This window comes from Silene latifolia, chromosome 7 (assembly GCF_048544455.1).
Source record: "Silene latifolia isolate original U9 population chromosome 7, ASM4854445v1, whole genome shotgun sequence".
Taxonomy (NCBI): domain Eukaryota; kingdom Viridiplantae; phylum Streptophyta; class Magnoliopsida; order Caryophyllales; family Caryophyllaceae; genus Silene; species Silene latifolia.
In genome coordinates this window covers 63963238-63985397 of record NC_133532.1, presented here as the reverse complement: position 1 = coordinate 63985397, position 22160 = coordinate 63963238, and the positions used below count along the sequence as shown (strand labels likewise).

At 39.3% G+C, this 22160-nt stretch overlaps 1 non-coding gene across 1 annotated transcript; it reads right to left on the bottom strand.

Annotated features, from left to right (window-relative positions):
• Nucleotides 1–1359: 1359 nt before the first annotated feature.
• On the bottom strand, nucleotides 1360–1466 carry LOC141593302 (small nucleolar RNA R71). Its single transcript, XR_012521396.1, has one exon. It is a non-coding gene; the product is annotated as a small nucleolar RNA R71 (small nucleolar RNA).
• Nucleotides 1467–22160: the final 20694 nt, after the last annotated feature.

Sequence of the window (22160 nt, the reverse complement as noted above, 5' to 3'; positions counted from 1 at the left end):
GCGTGTCAGTCGATCGACCGCCATACCTGGTCGATCGACTGGCCACGTGAGGAATTGTTTCGTTTTAATTGCTTTAAATTCTATATTTGACAAATTGAGTGCACGCGTCTAGTTGAATGTTAAGGAAATGACTGAACCATTAGATCGAAAGATAGGGAAGGTTGATTGACCACCAATTAAAATGACTAAACTATGCTGAGATCGAAAGATAGGTAAAGTTTAGGTTTTTAGTCACTTTTCAGGACGAGAGTTAGTACTAGTGATATTAGGGACCCGTAGCGAGATCGAAAGATGCTACTTGTTAAGAGTGGACCGAGAGGACCTCTTATTTTCCCGCCTCATGTGTTTGATTTAGACCCACTTAGTATGCTGCCGCCGAAACTATAGTGAACCGACCATCCTAGTACCCCTTTTATATCTATTTTCATCCGTTTATTTAGTTTACTTTGTTGTATTGTCTTTAGCTATAGACCAATTCAAATCAAACCCCCACACACTGTTACCTTAGGACTAAATTTAGACAACTAATAATTACATCTGCCTCTCTGTGGTTCGACCCTGTTACCACTAGCTTCTGTTAGTTTTAATAGGTATTATAAATTTTATTTTTGGTACTCACAACGACGGGTATCAAATTTTGGGGCCGTTGTCGGGGAGGCAATTGTTCTAATTTTTAGTTGTTTTATTTTAGTTTGTTTCTTAGTTTAAGGGACATTCGTTCCTTAAGCTACTCTCATATTCTTTTTGTAGTTTCCTCTTATGCGCAGGTCACAGGGTGGTGAATTAGTACCTTTCAATCCTGAGATTGAGAAGACCTTGCGTGAGTACTGAGTTGAGACGATCATCTAGGATATTGCCGACAGAGGAAGAGCTGAGTACTCTGTCTAGTTACTACGAGAACAAGCTATACGAGGAGGATCCACCTTCATCACCCATTTCGACTTCTTCACCGAGACAAATCACATCTCCGAAATTTTCGGTCATGGCCGAAGAAGCGAGTATAGCCATCACTCGGAGCCGATAGTTTGCAAATCTATATAAGGGTTCAAATTACGGAGCGATAGAAAATTCAAACCGAAGCTCGCTTATATCAACTTGGTTGAGAGAAACCAATTCGGGGGTGTTGCAAATGAAGATGCAGCCAAGCATATGGAGATATTTATTGATTATTGCTGCTCTATACCCCCGCCGACCGGTGTGACCCAGGACCAGATAAAGAAGACTATGTTTATATTCTCACTCCGCGATGCTGCAAGGGAGTGGTCCAGAGACCTGGACCATGCTGCTAATGGGATCACCGACTGGAATTCTTTGGCCTTGGCATTCTACAAGAAGTACTTCTTTGCCTCGAAGACGAATGCTATTAGAGCTCAAATCACGAGATTTAAACAGGGGCCTGATGAAAACTTTTATGAGGCATGGGTCCGTTTCAAGAAGCTGGTGCGAACCATTCCGCATCATGGGTTTGAGAAGTGGAGCCTATGCAATCAGTTCTACAATGGGCTCTATGACGATCAAAGGGCTATCCTGGACGTGACAGCAAATGGCAGATTCCAGGAGAACACGGGGGAGACTAAGGGGTGGAAGATCATTGATGACTTGGCCACCCACAAAGCTGAGTATGGAAATTCCAGGGGAAATCAAAGGAGAGCTGCTGAATCTCCTTCGGTAGCTGCATTAGAAGCTCTCACGGCGAGATTTAACAAGTACGAGTTGGGAGGAGCTTCAAAAGGGTGGATTTACCATGTAAATGCTGTTTCAGACGGTCCTTTCATCTGTAAAAGATGTGGAGCTGAGGGACATGTTTCAGACAGTTGTCCTAGTCCCTTTGAGTCTTGTGCTGTCTTTCAACATTATAGGCAGACAAACACATACTATGAGCCTAATGTCCACCCAAACTTGAGGTGGATTAGCCAAAATGTCTTGAATCCGACTCAACCTCCACAGCAGCAGCAGCAGCAGCAACAGAACTATGTGCCCCCTCATAAGCAACAACAGTTCCAAAAGCCTCCGTATGTCCCACAGCAACAGCAACAAGCCCAAGGTTCTGATTTCAATGAGTTGAAGAATTTGTTGCTGAAGGAATCCCAGGCTAGAGAGGCCGGGATGAAGATGTTGGAGAGCCAAATTGCCCAATTGGCTAGAAAGAATACAACTCGAGCTCCGGGACATTTATCGACTCAAACTGATCAAAAGGAGACCATTAATGCCATTACCTTGAGGAGTGGGTCTACCCTTGATGGGCCCATTATGGTTGAGGATGTCACTGAAAAAGATGAGGCGGAAACAAGCAAGAAGAAGGCAGTGGCGAATAAAAACAAGAAAAAGACGATCAATAGGGGATATCGATCGATCGATCGACATACCCGATCGATCGATCAAATCGACAAACAAAACTTCTGGTCCTGTTGAAGTCAGTCGATCGACTGACCAACCTGGTCGATCGACTGAGATTGCTGCTGAAGGTGATTCTTTTCGTCCTCCAATACCAAATAACTTGAGGGATCACTTGTTTCGGGGTACGACAACTCCGAAAGTATTGAGTCAAGACCCGAATGCTGAGGGTCTATTCCGGTCCCGAAGTACGACCCGATGACGATTAATGGTTCATTTTTTAGACGGTTTGAAGAGGGTTCAAGCTTCAACAAAGAGGAGGTGGTGGATTTTCAGCCTAAATCCACCGATGCCGGCATGAGAGATTTAGAGGAGAGGGCTAAGTTGCTACTTTCAGCCCCCTATCCGGAGAGATTGGTGCCGACGAAGGAACATGTATCGTTTAATAAGTTTGAAAATGTTGTTCGTAGTTTAAACGTACAAGTACCTTTCCTTGAATTAGTCAATCAAGTGCCTGCTTATATGAAATTTATGAAGCAATTACTGTCTAAAAAGAAGTCACTTGAAACTGTGCATACTGTCGCACTAACTGAGGAGACATGCTCTTATTTGACCCATACTGCACCCCTTAAGCTAGAAGACCCGGGTAGTTTTTCTGTCCCATATAATATTCGCACCTTTCCTATAGAGAAAGCCTTATGTGACCTAGGAGCCAGTATTAGTGTAATGCCCTTGAGTCTTGCTAGGAAGCTCAAATTGACTAGGTTTGCAGTAACCAACATGACAGTACAGATGGCTGATCGCTCTGCGGTCCAGTCTATAGGAGTCTTAGAGGACATTCCCGTGCAAATAGGGAAGTTCTTTTTCCCTGTTGACTTCGTAGTACTAGATATGCCCGAAGATGCCCACATTCCTATCATTTTGGGTAGACCATTCCTGCACACTGCTGGTGATGTTATTGATGTTAGTTCGGGTACTTTGACCTTTAAGGTAGGGAAGCATTCCATTGTCTTTGCCCATACAGCTAGGAAGAAAGACCCCACGTGGCCTGTCACTTGCAATACGGTTTCTGAAAAGAAATCTTATTTTATACTTCCTGATATGCCTGTCTCTATTCCTACTCCTCTTGTGACACCTCCGCCCCAGATTGGGAGCAAAGTGGAGGAAGATTCTTCTGTTTTAGACATTGCAGGAGCTGGTTTGGGGAAGGAAGAGCCACATGTTGCTCCAGCTGTGAAGGAGCCGATCATTCAAAGAGGTGGTCTAGGATGCCTTAGCTATGGCACTGATGAGGAGCCTGAAGATGAGCCAGTCAAAGCAACAGAGTCTGATCTGGATTCCGACGAGTCATAGGAGGTCATTGAGTGGGAAGATGTCCGACATGTTGATCCGTTGAGCTTGACGGATGATGAAGTTGAGAAGAGTGCCGCTGAGAAGATGAGCACTGTTGAGGCTACCTCTTGTAGCCAGAAGCCAGTCAAGTGGGCTATTCCATGGCCGTTCTTGATAAACTATTAGTTGATTGAGACTTTTTCACAAACTATACATTTTATTTGCTTTCGTTGAACCTTTTTATTTATTTCTTTTGTGTGCGCGAGACTTTGCATTTTAACTTTGCTTAGGATTTTAAACACTCTAGATGGTTACTTTGGGTTTTGCGCAATTTTGGGCGCGTATTATTGTGCATTTGCAGGGTTTTAGACCTCATTAGCTCAAGTTATTGAGCTAATTCGAAGAAATCAGAAAGTTACAAAGATTATTCCGATCGATCGATTGACCCTTATGGTCGATCGACCGAGCCGCACTGCCTTCCAGAGCTTCATTCTCGACACATTGGTCGATCGACCGAGTAATGTGGTCGATCGACCGAGGACGCTGCTGTACCTGTTTACGATCACTCCCCTGCTGTGTTTGGTCGATTTGCGGAATTAAGGGAGTTTTCTACTCCACTTTATTTTCTGTCATAAATCTGATTTCTTCCATTTTCTTAATTTTGCACATAATTACCGCTTCAACATTGCTTTCTCGGTTTTATGCGTGGTATTGTTGTCTTTTCAGGTACCTATTGGTAGCATTGCTGGCTACTGGAACCTCCTAGCTCACGCTGGTTTGGGGAGGTTTCCTTTTGCTGCGCTTAAAGTCTTGTGAGTTTCTAAGCCTTACTTCATGTCCTTTACTTAATTTTCTCGCAAATTCCCGTTTTCCTTTTCTTCATTACATGATTTTGCATAATGGGGACATTGTGCGATTTGGTTTGGGGAAGGGTTTTGCGTTGCACTTCATTCTGTTTTGCATTCACGTTTACATTTTTGTCTTGTATTGTTGTTTATTTTCCCATATATACACAAAAATTCAAAAAAATTGAAAAAATTTCAAAAATTTCGAAAAAATGCACGTTTATTTTAGCATATAGGTTGAGTCGGAACGATAGTATTTCAATGATGACATTGTAATTGCATCTGTTTTTGCCTAAGCCTTGTTGATTGACATGTTATTAGTAGAATCATTTGCATAGTCTACGAGTTTTCGTTAAATTTCTTGCTGAACTTGAGACTTGACTTAGATTTTTGGCAAACTACTTATATTTTCTGAGTTATTAGAGCTTATAACTGGTGTCATCTATGACCAGTTTATCTAGAATGTGAGTAGTTACTCCTTATGAGACGTTTTTCATTAATTTGCATTAATATGAACTTAATCTGCTTAATACATGTATGCATTCGGTTTGTGGTTAGTTGACACATGTGGTAGAGGTTTCCCTTTTTTCATTTTACCCATAAGCTCCACACTGCCAAAAATAGCCTTTTTGTCCCGTTACTACATCCTACATATAGCCTGCCCTTGTCAAGCTAGTAGTTTAGTTTTTGGGATTGTTACTACATTTTTGGTGGCATATGCTCTTTTGAGATGATGGTTGGGAAAAAGAAAAAAGGAAGGAAGTTGGAAAGAAATAAAAAAGAAGAAGAAAAATGATTCGAAAAAGAAAGGAAAAAAGAGTGTTGTACTGTTTGAAGCAGTCGATCGACTGGCATCATTGGTCGATCGACTGGCGTCCAAGAAAAAAAAAAAATCAATTCGCATATTCAAAGTCTTTATTATATGGCGATTTTTGCTCCCATGTTGTATTCATATCTTATGGGGAGTTGATTGATTAATTTTTTATTGGAGATTGTGAGATTTGTGCTCCTAATTAGCACCCGGTTTATTCGTTGATTTTGAGCAAGGAGTGGGATGTTGCCGTATGGTTTTGTTAGGGTACTAGCTTGATCACCTGTACCTCCACGTTCCCATAAATGTTTTGCCTCTTCCTTCCCATTACCTCACATATCCCATATTTACCTCGGCATGTGTCATGGTCATTTGTTTGGTTGGAATGCATATGTACGGTTGTAGAGATTACTTTCATATTATATTGCAGGCATGTTCTTATAGGTCGTAGTTAGGTGAGAGTCACTACAATATTACTTCTTTCCATCTTATACATTATTCACCTTGTGCTTATTTGAGTGATTTGAGCGACCCGTGAGAGTCCAATTTGATAAGTCTCTACAGTTGACGGTTCAACAGTTTTTAACGACTCTATAACTCGTTTGCATGATTCATATTACTAATTGATTGTTAGTTAATGCATTAAATTGGTTTAGGTTGTTCAGTTTGCATTTCGCTCTGAGATTGAACTCGTTCCATTAGGTTTGAGGATCGAGTCTAGTTCTTGCTTGGGGACAAGCAAGGGTGTGGTTTGGGGAAGTTTGATGCGTGTCTTTTATATGATGTTTTACACCTCATTTTACACGCATTTCAGAGCTCATTTATGTAGTTTATGATACTATTTTCCCCGTTTCGTCTACTTTCGCGTTTTTATGTAATATTGCAGATTTATGCGGAAATGAGTAGATATTGAGCTAAATCCGTCCCCGAGTATCTTGCACTGCATTTGACGTGAAGTATTTACTCAAGGAACGAGCTTGGTGCACATTCCGAAGCCCGAAAGACAAATCCACTAGAAGATTGAAGTTAACTATCAGCTACGTCAGTCGATCGACCTCTGCCCTTGGTCGATCGACCAGAGCACGATTTACAGAAGACACTGTTCAGAGCCACTCAGTCGATCGACCGGTCACAGTGGTCGATCGACCAAGTTACGAGCTGATACGCAGATTAAACATATAGAACGAGAAATCCAAAGCCCAAAGCTATATTAGGTTTAGGAATAAAGTTACGTGAGTTTGCTATATAACGTAACCTGACTAAAAACTTTATTCATTCAGTTTTTAATTCGGTTTTCATCAGTTTTAGTTTATCATTAATTAGGGTTCGAGGATTGTTTTGGTATTGAATACAATTCACTTTCACATTCGGCTTTGTTCTTTTCCTTCGCAATTCACACGGTACTCTCCTGTTTTTGTTCAGTTATTTTGCTTTCATTCATAGTTATAGAATTTCTAGATCAGTTTCCCCAAGCCGAATTACCATCTTATGTTAATTGTTTATTTCTCCGTATTAATCATGAATTATGTAGTTTATTTAGCCAATTTTATTGTTGCCTTTATTTTCAGTATGAGTAGCTAAATAGCTTGTGCTAGGATGTAGGGGAACTGTAGATTAGGCGGCGTAGAATAGTAGACTGAAATCGCGTGTCAGTCGATCGACCGCCATACCTGGTCGATCGACTGGCCACGTGAGGAATTGCTTCGTTTTAATTGCTTTAAATTCTATATTTGACAAATCGAGTGCACGCGACTAGTTGAATGTTTAGGAAATGACTGACTCATTAGATCGAAAGACAGGGAAGGTTGATTGACCACCAATTAAAATGACTAAACTATGCTGAGATCGAAAGATAGGTAAAGTTTAGGTTTTTAGTCACTTTTCAGGACGAGAGTTAGTACTAGTGATATTAGGGACCCGTAGCAAGATCGAAAGATGCTACTTGTTAAGAGTGGATCGAGAGGACCTCTTGTTTTCCCGCCTCATGTGTTTGATTTAGACCCACTTAGTATGCTGCTGCCGAAACTATAGTGAACCGACCATCCTAGTACCCCTTTTATATCTATTTTCATCCGTTTATTTAGTTTACTTTGTTGTATTGTCTTTAGCTATAGACCAATTCAAATCAAACCCCCACACACTGTTACCTTAGGACTAAATTTAGACAACTAATAATTACATCTGCCTCTCTGTGGTTCGACCCTGTTACCACTAGCTTCTGGTAGTTTTAACAGGTATTATAAATTTTATTTTTGGTACTCACAACGACGGGTATCCGTTAACTCATGAGCCATAAGTGAGCCCATAAGTTCATCAAGGGTGAGCAAAGAAAGGTCCTTAGCTTCCTCAATAGCCGTAACCTTCGGTTGCCACTTTTCAGTTAGGCTACGAAGGATTTTACGGACTAAATCCTCGGATTGAAAACTCCTACCTAAACTCTTAAGGTCGTTGACAATACTAGAAAAACGTGAAGACAAACTATTAATTGACTCATCTCGTTCCATATTGAACATCTCATATTGTTGCATGAGAAGATCAATACGGTATTTCTTGACTTGTGACGTTCCCTCATAAGCAAGGCTTAGGGTGTCCCAAATCTCTTTGGCCGAAGCACATCCAGATATACGATTAATCTCTTGGTCACCGATCCCATATTGAAGAATGGACATGGCCTTAAAGTTTTTCTCGATTTTCTTATAGTCGGCCTCAACATACTTATCCTCACTTTTCAAGGTACTAGTGCCATCAGCATTAGTCACTTCGATTTTGAGGGGACCCTTTTGAATGATTAACCAACATTCATAGTCCGCACTTTTGACATAGTGCTCCATGCGATGTTTCCACCAGGCATAGTTTTCTCCCTTGAAAATGGGATACTTAGTGTGTTTGGAATCGTCCATAACTATAGGATCAACTCTTTGGATTTAACCAATATCAAGAGCACGAGGCTCTGATACCAATTGAAGAGTTAAGAACGATTAACACCTAAGAAGAGGAGGGGGTGAATTAGGTGTACCTTTTAAAAATTTTATCCTTAACTTAGTTAATTAATTACCTTAAGCTAAGAATATTGAAGTACAAGACTTGAGGAACTTAATTGAATGTAAGTTCACAAGAAGGTACAACAGTTCTATGTCACAGTATAGGTGACTGTGACACAGAACTTGATTAGGTACATGCGAGAAATAGCAAAGTGAAAGAACGTAAAAGTAAATGAACAAACAAACGACATTTTAAAAATTGGTCCAGCCTCTACTCCGAGGCCTACGTCCAACCGTTATTTTATTGCTTGTTTAGAAATTTACTCAAACTTACTAAAACCCTTACAATGAAAATAACTCGCCAACCTACTCCGGTTGCACTCAAACTTAAAGCTACTCTGCTTCAAGAGTTTATGGATGTTATCTCAAGGTGTTACAGAATCTTGAATCTCAAAAGTTCACTAAATGAACATGGAGATCACAATGAAGATCTAACACGAGAATCCTGGAACAAATTCATTATGTTACAGTAAAGCGAACTGATACTTGGAGGTTTTACAGCTTTTTCGAAAACAATTTTGAAGACTTAAAATCAGAAAAACGTTTTGCAAACACTTGAAGAACAAAGCTTTAAATGCACAAATGATTTGCAAGGTTTTTACAATAAATGTTTTGGAAGTCTTAAGAAATAAATGTGACTAAGACACTCTATTTATAGTGGATTTAGTCTTAGGTAAGTACAACTTAGAAAGATTAAATCCAATATTAAAATGATAGCTTTGAGTGATGGTAAGTGTTAGACTATAGGCTTGGGGCTTAAGAAATCAGAAAACTTAAGCTACTACACTCAACATGTGACAATTTACCAAAATGGCAAAAAGTTTTTCTTACTTTACAAGTTTGACAAGTCTTCTTTGTCATTTTAGTAAAAGGTGTTTGCACAATTCTAGAGGCTTAGTCAAGTGGGTTTGTGACTTCAAAATTTCAGATTATTTTCAAGCTTTTGAAAATTCAAATGTTTAAGGTTTAAAGTTTGCAAAGTTTTGACACTTAAAAACATTTGGGCGAAATTCCTCCTCCGTATGATAGTACCAGAAACCACAGTATAGCGTATTGTTGCATGGTTTTACCATTACTTGACTTAAATGAGAATGTTACACTTACTCTTACATTTGTAGACTAAGGCTTGGAAAATATCATTGTCTTGACTTCCTTGATTAGCTTGATCATCTTGAATCATTGTTGAAAGTCCATTTGATTGCTTCAATCACTAATTATTTCAACTAAGAGCAAACAATCAAATAACAAAGGGACTTGGCATCATCAATTCAATGTGTTCTAACAATAGCAAAATCAGAAAAATGAAATAATAATATATAACAAGGTTAAAAAAACCACTTACTTTCATTATAAAACTTTCCAACTCATTACATTTAAACATCTCCAACAAATTATATCTAAGCATCATTATCATTACATCTAAGTGTTTCAAATAATACATCTAACAATGGTAACATCACAAATATTACATATATTTATCTCCGATACTACGTCTAAAAGTATTTCTTCCAACGAAAATCGCGTCTTGTCGTTGTTTTCACCATTTGTCCGCCAATATTTCTTCCCGACGAGAACCATATTTTGCCTATTGATGATGGCTGAATCCGCAAAAATAAAAGCTTTCTGAAAGATCTAAAAGCAAAAAAAGGAGGTAAGTTATAAATAATTATTATATAAGCCCACAACACTAACTCCAAATTGAAATAACTAAGTTAAAACAATACAATAATTAAGTTTGAATAATAGAATAACTCGGTTAAAGCAATACAATAACTATTATTAATAGAATATATTCTAACATATATAGCAAACAAGAAATAACTAGAAAATACAATAACTGAATTAGAATAATACAATAACTCGGTTAAAGTAATACAATAACTGTTATTTACAGATTAACACAATAAACAAGAAATAACTACAAAATACAATAACTGAGTTTGAATAATACAATAACTCGGTTAAAGCAATACAATAACTAACAGCAGCAGACAAAGTTCGTGGTGGTAACACACTAAAACAAAAACCCTAAAAATTATCAAAGATACAAAATAACACAATTGAATAAGAAGAAACTTATCAAACAACTTACAAACAACATGAAAATACACAAGATCGTTTAGAATTCTCATATCAAACTCAAAACTCTATAAATTATTGGGAAAAAAATGACAAAACAAGCAATTTAACAACAAAACATAAGTGCAGACGGACATACATCAACAAAAAATGAAAAGGATATTAGATAAGAACGATAATGGAAACGCACCAGTCAGATCTAGAAAAAAAATTAGTACTTACCTATAATGAAATTGAAGAGACATACGAAGATGAAGCGAAATAGACAACGAAATCTCCTTAATTGATGACAAATTTGAACGAGGATGATGAAGATTGAGTTTGTAGCCTGCAATTTGAACGAAATTGAACGAATTTGATGAAGACGAAATTTGACAAATTTGAACGAGATGACGTACGTCGTTCTGTTTTTTTTGTTCTGTCTTTTAGGGAGATAGAGAGGAGAGAGAGAGTGATTCTCTAATAATGAGGTGAATGAGAGAAAAGTGAGTATTTATAGGTTGGGCAAGATTTAATCTCAGCCATCCATTTTAGATGAGATCAATGGTCTAGGTTTAGAGAGGTAACTCACCAACAATGACCCAACTCATATGATCCTACTTCTATATATATATATATATATATATATATATATATATATATATATATATATATATATATATATATATATATATTGATGCGTAAGTACATGTGTGGTTGTTGTTGTTTTGTTAATAGTATAGAAAGTTGGGAATGTGAGATGAACATGTGGGTAGTGTATACGAGTCTGCATGACTCGATTGAGTGGGGGGGGGGGGACTCGATCGAGTGGGTTTGACTCGATCGAGTAGGTAGTTTTACGTTTTCTGGGCATAAGCAAGTTTTTGGGCGCTCGATCGAGTAGGTGGTGGCACTCGATTGAGAGGGTAAGCAGCTCGATCGAGTATGTTTTTAGCAGCTTTCTGGTCAGGTTCTGGAGTTGAGGCACGCGATCGAGTATATGGGGTAACTCGATCGAGTGACCTCAACTCGATCGAGTGGATTTAGGGGCTCGGTCGAGTAGGGTCTGTGCAGGTTATATCCGTGTGTGAGATGTGGGATGTATGTGTTTGTGTCTACCTTTCTCTTATATAGTTACAAGATGCCGCCAAAGAGGAACGCTTTGTATGCTAGGGCTGAGAGTATGACCGTTGATGACATAGTGAAGATGTTGGAGCACCAAGATTCTCTCACTGAGGCCTTGAAAAGAGTGGGAAAGGACAGATATGTTGATGACTCCAAGATCAGCATTCATATAGCTAGGTTTAACCCTAAGGAGTATAAGGGGATAGGGGCGCCAATTATGCAGGATAATTGGCACAGAGAGATAGAGAACATCCTCAATCTGGTTCATTGCCCAGATGAGCTTCGGGTGGAACAAGCTACGTTATACCTAAGGGAGGCAACTGATGAGTGGTGGGACAAAGTAAAAGTGAGTGCTTTAGATATATATCTGAAACAGGGGTTAACGACGATACCTTGGGATGAGTTCAAGAAAGCTATGAGGCATGAGTTTGTTCCTGAACATGTGCGTAGTAAGTTGAGGGAGGAATTTGATGATTTTAAGATGACCTCTGAGATGACCGTTGCCGAGTACTACCATAAGTTTAATGAGAAGTCTAGGTATGCTGAGGATATGGAACTGAGCTAAGAGAACTTGGCATTGAGGTTTGAGAAGGGGTTGACCCCCAAGATTATGGAGAAGTTACTGGTGGGAGCTCTTACTGATGTGAAAGAGATTTATGAGCGTGCTGGAAGGGCTGAGAGACTAGTTGATATGACCAAGGAGAGAGGCTCTGAGAAGAGGAAGGCTGAGAGTGAGGGAGGTGGCCAGTCGAGTTACAATAAGGGTGGCCATAACCAGGCAAGGGCATATTCATCGGGTTTAGGGTTTAGTGCTAGGGCTTCCTTTGGACGTGGGAGTGGGAGTGGTAGTAGCAGTTGGGGTATGACTTGTTTCAACTGTGGCGGTGTGGGCCACAAGAGGCATGAGTGTACCAGTGCTGTGAGTGGGGGGGTTTCCAGAGACCGTCACAGGGGAGTTTCTCTCAGGGTCCTTCGTAGAGTTATGCTAGTAACAGACCGGCTGGGTCATGGAACAACAGGGGTGGTCAGAGTCACAACGATGGGGCTAACCACAATGGCGATAATTCATACCAGAGACCGACGACGAACAACAACAACAACAACAACAACAACAACAACAACAACAACAACAACAACAACAACAACAACAACAACAACAACAACAACAACAACAACAACAACAACAACAACAACAACAACAACAACAACAACAACAACAACAACAACAACAACAACAACAACAACAACAACAACAACAACAACAACAACAACAACAACAACAACAACAACAACAACAACAACAATAACAATAACAACAACAACAACAACAACAACAACAATAACAACAACCAGGGGTCGGCTGCTAAGCCGTCTACCTCAGCTAGTACTATCCAGGGAGGTGGGCATAAGACCAGTGGCAAGCTGTTTATGATGAAGAAGAAAGCAGCTGAGGATAATGCTCATGTTATCATCGGTACATTTCTTGTTAATGGAGTTTTTACTTTTGTTTTGTTTGATTTGGGAGCATCACAGTCATTTGTATCATCGAGTCATGCTAGACGGTTGGGTTTGAGTGAGTATGAGTCTGTGAGAGAGGAAGTTTTTATACCTTCGGGTGAGTCTGTATCTTGTGGGCGGATGTATAGAGGTGTGTCTATGATAGTTGAGTAAGTTGATCTACCTGTAGACTTGTTAGAGTTTCCTTTGGAGGGTTTTGAGATGATTGTGGGTATGAACTGGTTGGGAAAGTACAAGGCTAAGATAGATTGTCATTAAAAGAGTGTTTCTTTGAGAGGTCCTAAGGGGATTAGTGTGTCTTATCGAGGATTTGTTGTCAAACCCAAAGTTAAGTTGATTGCAACAGTGACCTTGAAGTCCTATCTGAGGAAGGGGTGCCCGTTGATCTTATGCTATGTAAGAGATAATAGAGTGGAGAGTCCGTCAGTTGAGCAGATACCAGTAGTGGCCCTGGTGGAAGAGTTTCCAGATGTTTTTCCAGAGGAAATTCTGGCGTCGCCGCCGAAGAGGGAGATAGATTTCAGTGTTGAACTGAAACCGGGGAGGAGGCCAATCTCTAAGGCACCGTGCCGTATGAGTCCTAAGAAGGTGGAGGAGCTAAGGAAGCAGGTGGATGATCTGATTAAGAAGGGATACATTAGTCCTAGTGTATCACCGTGGGGAGCACCGGTTTTGTTTGTTAAGAAGAAAGATGGGAGCTTGAGGTTGTGCATCGACTATAGGGAGCTGAACAGAGTGACAGTGAAGAACATGCATCCTTTGCCAAGGATAGATGATTTGTTTGATCAGTTGAGCAGTGCAGCAGTCTTTTCTAAGATTGATTTGAGGTCGGGTTACCATCAGGTGAAGATTAGAGAGGAGGACATACCAAAGACAACTTTTACATCGAGGTATGGTCATTATGAGTATGTGATGATGCCGTTTGGGTTGTCTAATGCACCTGCAGTGTTTATGGATTTGATGAACCGGGTCTTTAGTCAGTTCTTGGATCGGTTTGTGGTGATTTTTATAGACGATATCCTAGTCTTTTCTAAGACTAAGGAGGAGCATGAGGAACATTTGAGGATAGTGTTGCAGACTTTGTGAGAATATTAGCTATATACAAAGTTGTCTAAGTATGAGTTCTGGTTGGAGGAGGTTGCCTTTATGGGGCATGTGATTTTAAAGAAAGGGGTAGCTGTGGATCCTGCGAAGATTGAGGCGGTTACCAAGTGGGAAGCACCAAAGAATGTGGCAGAGATCATGAGTTTCTTGGGTTTAGCAGGGTACTATCGACGGTTCGTGAAAGATTTCTCCAAGATAGCTAGACCTATGACAGCTTTGATGAGGAAAGAGAACAGGTTTCGTTGGGATGAAAGTTGTGAGACGGCGTTCCAAACATTAAAGGAGCGTTTGACCACAGCTCCAATCTTAGCATTACCTGAGGGGAGTGAGAACTTTGAGGTGTACACAGATGCTTCAAAAAATGGGTTGGGTTGTGTGTTGATGCAGAATGGGAAAGTGATTGGTTATGCTTCTAGGCAGTTGAAGCCTTACGAGGAGAACTATCCTACACATGATCCGGAGTTGGGTGCAGTTGTGTTTGCTCTCAAGATTTGGAGGCACTATCTTTTTGGGGCGACCTTTAAGGTGTTTTCAGATCACAAGAGTCTCAAGTACATCTTCACTCAAAATGAGTTGAACATGAGACAGAGGAGGTGGATGGAGCTGATTGGTGCTTATGACATGGATATCATCTACCATGAAGGGAAAGCTAATGTAGTTGCAGATGCCTTGAGCAGGAAGAGTGTGCATTCTTTATGCACAGTTATGTCTTTGATGAGGTTGAGAGATGAGGTGAGGAAGATGGGGATACATATGATCCAGAGAGGGGATGCTAGAGGTGATTTGACAGTGGAGCCGGACCTTTATGATGAGATTCGCAGAAAATAGGCTTTGGATTCCAAGATTGGGGAGTGGAGAGCTGGAGTAGAGAAGGGAACAGTGTCTATATTCTCTATTCATACAGATGGTAGTGTGAGATTTGATGGGAGATGGTGTGTTCCTGTAGATACCTCGTTTCTGCACCTCCCGCCAAACACCCAGTGATGATTGGGTCGGATGTTTAGCATATGTCGCGATTTTATGACGTTCATAAATCGGTTAATAAAAGGTAAGTCATACACTTGTGTCTACCCCTTGGTTGTCATCTAGGTGTCATTACGGTCGTTTTGGCAGTAATTAGAATTCATTTGGAGTCCGGGTCAAAAATCGTCTTCATTTCCTAAAACCGTCAGATCCCGAGTCCAAAGCAATGTGCTTTTCTACCTAAGGTTAGGATGTCATAAAATGTTATGAATATATCTCATTTTGAGTCTCATGTCACTTCTTTGGCTAAACTTAAAGTTTACGTTACAAAATGTGCATTTCATTTAGCTAAAATGATAACCCGACTTTTAGGCCCGTTTTATGAGGTGATAATGACTTTTTTGAGCCTGGACTATTTCACAGAAAGTTCTAGATATTTCTTTTAGCTTTCCAACGCCACTGAAATCACCTTAGTCCGAGTAATGTAGAGAAAGTTATGCCTAAAATACGACAGGCTGTCAAACGCGTTTTCTACGCGCAAAGGAACCTACCCGAGAAAGGACGCAGTAAGTGTTGCGCCTCTTCTAAGGAGCGCAACACCTGCTGCGCCTTTTCTCAAGGTTTTCTTTTTGTCCAAGTTTCCGTGTTTTAACCTAAGTCGGTTGTTTCCGGATCTTTCCTTCCGTATCCTATTCATACCATAATTCCTCCGTGTGATTAGTATAAATAGGGACCTTCGTTCCTTATATTTCTCACGCGAGTGTCCGCCCATCTCTTCTCCCTTTGCATTCTAAGACCGCGCTGTTTCCTTATTAACGTCTACGTGCTTGAACTTTCGACCACGTAAGCTCGGATCCTTCTGAGTACCAGTCACATTTGCATGACCGACCAATTTGACCACTACACCATAATCAATAATTCAATTTGTTTTTAAATCCTTTTTCAAGGGCACTTTCATATTTGCATTATAGATCGAGTCGAGTTACCACTAAAAACCGATTTAGTTAAATCTCGCGACGCTAACATGTAAGTCTGAGGGTGTAAAATCCCAATTTTATTTATTGTACTTTTTATTTCTGTAATTAATTAATGTACGAGTTTATGTCATAACTCATAAGCATGCTTAAAACCGACTTCTAAAAACCCTTTTATTAAACCGTTGTACGGATTAGCAGTAGCCAGACGTCGAGAAGAAACGCAGCAACAGCTGCGCCTCTTCGAAGAGTCGCAGTATCTGCTGCGCCTCTTCCAGGGGTTGCCGCTGTTTCTGCTCTTCTTCGCCTTCCTCGGTTTTCTGTTGACTTCGTCTCTTTTATTTTACTTTCTTATTTTCTTCTCTTTTCTTTGTACATAATAATTTTTAATACGTTATTAATATTTATCGCATTTTAATCCCGACTTAAATCCCTAATAATCAATATTTGCGGGTTTTCGTCATTAAATCAAGGGTTTTTGCTGAGGGAGTACCTAACATTTACCCTCATTGGCACCAAGGTACCTAACTTTTTACTTTTTGCCCAGAGGTACCTAAAATTTTATGTTGACTTATCGAGAGGTACCAAATGCTAATTGCCGTAAAAAAAAAGTCAGATTTCCGTCAAAACTAACGGAAAACGTAATAAAGACCTTACTTTTTCTCTTTAATCCTTTACCTAAAAATAATTTTTCATTAAATTAACCCCTTCTTCATTTCCTCCAACCAATCCTAATTAACCACCCTCTTCATTTCTCCCATCTAATTCAAATTTCCTCCACCATAGACTAATTCAACAAGAAAAAAAAATACTTTGTAACTAACAAGTACAATACCCATAATATCTAGGGGTTTAAGAAGAGAGAAGTAATGGAGTTTCAAAAGGATGCAAGATAAACATAAATGACATGGAGAAGATGATTAGAGTTGAAAGTAAGAAGGTGAAGATGGGTAACAAAGAAGATGATGAAGAACAACAATGGAGATTGATAATAATTATATGTATGAGTTGCAAATCGTGCTATAGTTCTTGAAGAGGAAGAAGTAGACTAGGATTACAAGTTTTGTAGTGGTAATTGAGAGATAGATAGTGGTGAAAAAAAGGTGAGTAAGGAGGGTGGTTATGGGGTTGGGTAATGGGAGGGAGATTTGGAGGAGGAAGAAATGTTGAGGAGTGAGTTAGTGAATTAAAAATGGTATTATAAGATCTTAATTGTAATTATAAGTTTTAAAACAATTTTTATTTATGTTTTTCTGTTAATTTTAGCGGAATCTTGACTATTTTTAACGGAATTCGTCAATTGGTATTTGTTAACAAACAAAATATGAATTTTAGGTACCATTGGGCAAAAAATAAAAAGTTAGGTACCTTGGTGCCAATGAGGCTAAATGTTAGGTACTCCCTGACAAAGAACCCTTAAATCAAACCCGGATTTTAGAGACTCGATTCGTTCATATCAAGTTTCTGGAATTCATCCTTTGTACATATTTTTACTGTTTATCAAGTTCTTTCAAATTCCTTTTCATCTTCATAATTAAACCTAAATCGTTTTAACTCGTCTTAATTCATCTTTAACCGTTTTAAGCCGTTTTAATTCGTGTTCATTGCTTTTATGACATTCCATATGTATGTAATCTGCTAAATCACTTCTACCTGAGTCTAATATCAATAATCGGCCACTACAAGAAATCCTGTTTCGGACGACTGAAAATGGCGACAGAAAAAAATAGTCGCCAAATTGGCGACTGAAAAAAAATTCGGGCGACTGAAATTAGTCGCTACGTTGGCGACTACCAAAATCCTTCAAATTATTAAACCTGGCGACTGATTTTCAGAAAGGGCGACTGAAATCAGTCGCCAAAAAGGGCGACTACCCCTTTTATCAGTCGCCAAAAAGGGCGACTACCCCTTTTCAGTCGCCAATATCAATAACACAAATAAACAACGGATGTCACCTCCCTTAGTCCTACCTTTTCTAAGTTACTTTACCAAATACACATAAACAATCATACATTCATTCGACCAAATACACAAACACCAAATCCACAAAAATCCAAACCAACAAAAATACCTACTTCTAATTACTCTTCTTTCTCTTATCTTTGAACCCAAACCCAGAAAAAATCCCAAGTTTATCCCATTTTATTGCTCTTCTTTTATCCAATTAAAGGTATTAGTTATAATGTAATGTAAATTTGGTTGTATTGTAATGTAAATTTGATTGTAATGTAAATAAATTTGGTTGTAATGTAATGTAAATTTGATTGTAATAATGTAAATTCGATTTTTCGTGTTATTCGAAATGGTTGTTGTTGTTTGGTAGTTTTATAATGTTTGGTAGCTTGATTATAATGTAATGTAAATATAAATTTGGTATAGAAATGAGCCTTTGATTGCAATGTAATGGAAATTTTGTAGATAAATTTTCCAGATCTCGTCTTTTTTTCATGCTTTTGTTAGTAAATGTAAATTTATTGATTTGTCGTTTCGCAGCTTTTGATTGTAATTAATTGAAATTCAGCATATACATTTTCCAGATCCGTGATTTTTTTTTTATTTTTTTAATATAGAAATGGCGACTGAAAAATTGTCATTAGCGACTGTTTTCAGTCGCCAATTTGGCGACTACTAACAGTCGCCAATTTGGGTATTTGGCGACTACTTTGTCAGTCGCCAATTTTGGCGACTGAATTCAGTCGCCCGATTACCAATTGGCGACCAAGGTTTGCTACTGTGCTCTAGCGACCAATTTCAGTCGCCATTTTCGTTTTGACGACTGATTTCAGTCGCCAATCGTAGTCGCCCGAAACGGGATTTCTTGTAGTGGGCCTTAAAATTACTAATGAACATTAACAACCCACGAGTATGACTTTCACAGTCAAAATCCAACTGGAGAACAGACGCAGAAAGTTCTGCGCCTCTTCCAGAGGACGTAGCAGATGATGCGCCTGTTCTGGGTTGGCTTCTGCCTCCGAACTCTTCTCGTTTTGACGTGGGGTTTTTTAATTAGGATTTTAATTAACTATTATTTTTATCATCACCATAATTCGACATATTTTCCATATAATTCATATTTTCCATATTCTTTATTTTATTCATTATTTTCCAAATTTTCTTATTTTTCAAATTTTCTGATTTTCCTTTTTTCTTTTTATTCTTTTCTTTTATTTCCTAATCCTTTTTGAGCATGTTTATGAGGTAAATTCTAGTTTATCAATTGTAATTTATTTCTTTATTTACTTATCGTATTTATTTTTGTATGATTTATTTATTTTGTTTTCACATGTAATTAATCTAAACCCTACTTCGACATTAATGAGTGCTAATTATTTGTTCACCAACTTAGTTAATTTTCACATGCTAGGATCAAAATGTTGGATGTTGCATTGGATGCATATAATCGACAACATATCAAATACGAACGATTTCCATAATCATTAGTAGAGACCGCTATCGAGGCGGACGGGCTTAGGTGTTCGGTAAAAGGACTTCCTAATACGTACCCTCACCCCTTACTCCATATCTCTGTGAACATTTGTGTTCATTGGAATCCACGAGAGTCATTCTAGACATAGAATGCTAAGGGTAACGAGTTCTTAGTATTCATATCACTACTTTGTGTCTTGACATGACACGAGGTATTCGAACGGTTCCAATTTCCTATAAAAATTGGTGGCGAGTCCAAAAATGCAAACGCTTGTTTTCCCAAGCGCCCCCGTGGGCCCCCCGTGTCCACCGTTCGTAGTGATGAGGAGTTGATAAGGATAATCATGATAGAGGCTCATTGCACACCATACTCGGTACATCTAGACGATGACAAGCTATACAAAGATTTGAAGAAAACCTTCTGGTGGTCGGGGATGAAGAAAGAAACAGCTGAGTTCGTGGCTCGTTGTTTGACTTGTCAGAGAGTGAAAGGGGAGCAGCGACGACCACAAGGTACGATTCAGTCTCTTGAGGTATCTGAGTGGAAGTGGGAATCCATTTCTATGGATTTTATTGTTGGGTTGCCGAGAAGTCAGCAAGGTAATAACATGATATGGGTTATAGTAGATCGACTGACGAAATCAGCTCACTTTGTGCCGATGAAAGCTAATTGGACCAAGATGCAGTTGGCTTTGGATTATAGGAAGCATGTGGTTCGGTTGCATGAGGTGCCTAATGATATAGTGTTCGATAGAGATACGAGGTTCATATCACGGTTTTGGAAAGAGTTGCAGGAGTTGATGGGTACTACCTTAAAGATGAGTACTGCATTTCATCCTGCGAAGATCGCCAGACAGAGAGGACCATCAAGACTTTAGAGGACATGTTACGAGCTTGTGTTATGGATTTTGGTGGTAGCTGGGAACAGAGGTTGGATTTGATTGAGTTTTCTTACAACAACTGCTATCACACCAGTATTGGCATGACACCATTTGAGGCTTTGTATGGGAGGAGATGTAGGAGTCCGATATGTTGGGATGATAGTGTCGGGGCAGTTGTTTTAGGATCACAGATGGTACATGAGATGGTTGAACAGGTTAAGCTGATTAGGCAAAGATTGAAAGCGGCCCAGGATCGACAAAAGAGTTATGCAGATCTACATCGTCGTGACATAGAGTTTCATATTGGGGACAAGGTTCTTTTGAAAGTGTCTCCTATGCGTGGGGTCATGAGATTTGGTAAGAAAGGGAAGTTGAGCCAGAAGTTCATAGGACCATATGAGATTTTGGATCGTGTGGGTGAGGTTGCTTATCGGTTAGCTTTACTGTCTGCCTTGGATAGAGTGCACAATGTGTTTCATGTATCTCAGCTGCGGAAGTATGTTAGTGATCCGTCACATGTGTTAGAGGTAGAGAACATCGAACTGGATGAGTCCTTGTCTTATCTTGAGGTGCCTAAACAGATTCTTGATCGAAAGGTTAGGAAAACTAGACATGGTGAGACAGTGTAGCTTAAGGTTCTTTGGTCTAACCATGAGGTTGAGGAGGCTACATGGGAGGCAGAAGAAGCTATGAGAGAGCGGTACCCGTCTTTGTTTGATCAGGTATGTGTGGTTACGGGGACGTAACCTTGTTTCTTTTAGGGGTTAGGAGATGGTCGCATAGAGTTTTTGCATGTTTTATGTAAGTTTGAGTATAGTTAGTGGTTGTTTTGAGTCGGGTTGAGTTTTGTTTGGGAGGTGTGTTTTGGAGTTTTGTGTCGAGTTTTGTTTATATTGTTGTGTCGGGATGGTGTTAGTGTGTTTGTTTTGTTTGTGGTTTGAACTTCGGAGACGAAGTTCTTTTTAAGGAGGGAAGACTATAATACTACGGTTTTATGAGTCTTAGGGTACTCTATCGAGTGGGGCTTACTCTGTCGAGTAAGTATGGTTTTACACAAAACAGTAGTCTGCCTGATGGGTACTCGATCGAGTAAGCTTGGCACTCGATCGAATAAGAGTCACTCGATCGAGTAAGTCGGTTAACGGGTGATTTGCGACGGGTTTGTTAATAATGCATATTAATATATAATGTTTCATCATCTTTTTTCTAAAACACTTTTGTAAACCTAAAATCACAAGAAGGAGAAGATCTAAGTTACGTTGCTTCATCTCATCGCATTATTAGCAAATCCCAGAGCTAGGAGTGTCGGTTTTCGTCGTTCTTTATACCTTTGTGATCCTTCCGTCGAGGGTAAGCTTTATGTATAATTTTCATATCGTTTTGTTAAAGTTGGTTAAACCCTAATTGGGTGATTTGGGGGTTTTGGTGGTTATATGATTGTATGTATGTATGTATGTATGTATGTATAGGAGGAGGATTCGTTGAGGAGAGATTCTGAGTTAGCTACTTGATCGTCTATTGTTGGTGTTTGCATTCCAGGTAGGGTTTTCCTACTCGGTATTAATTACATGGCATAGTTGATATTGATGTTGTTAGTATTGTTGTTGTTGATTAATTATCGTATTAGTTTCTGATTTGGTGGTTGTTGATAGAAATATTGTGATTACTGTATAACTGTCTGTGATCTTCAGGGTGCGTCCCTGGCTGAGTGGAGTCCCTTTCGGGAGTGGCTTCACACCCTTGATTCA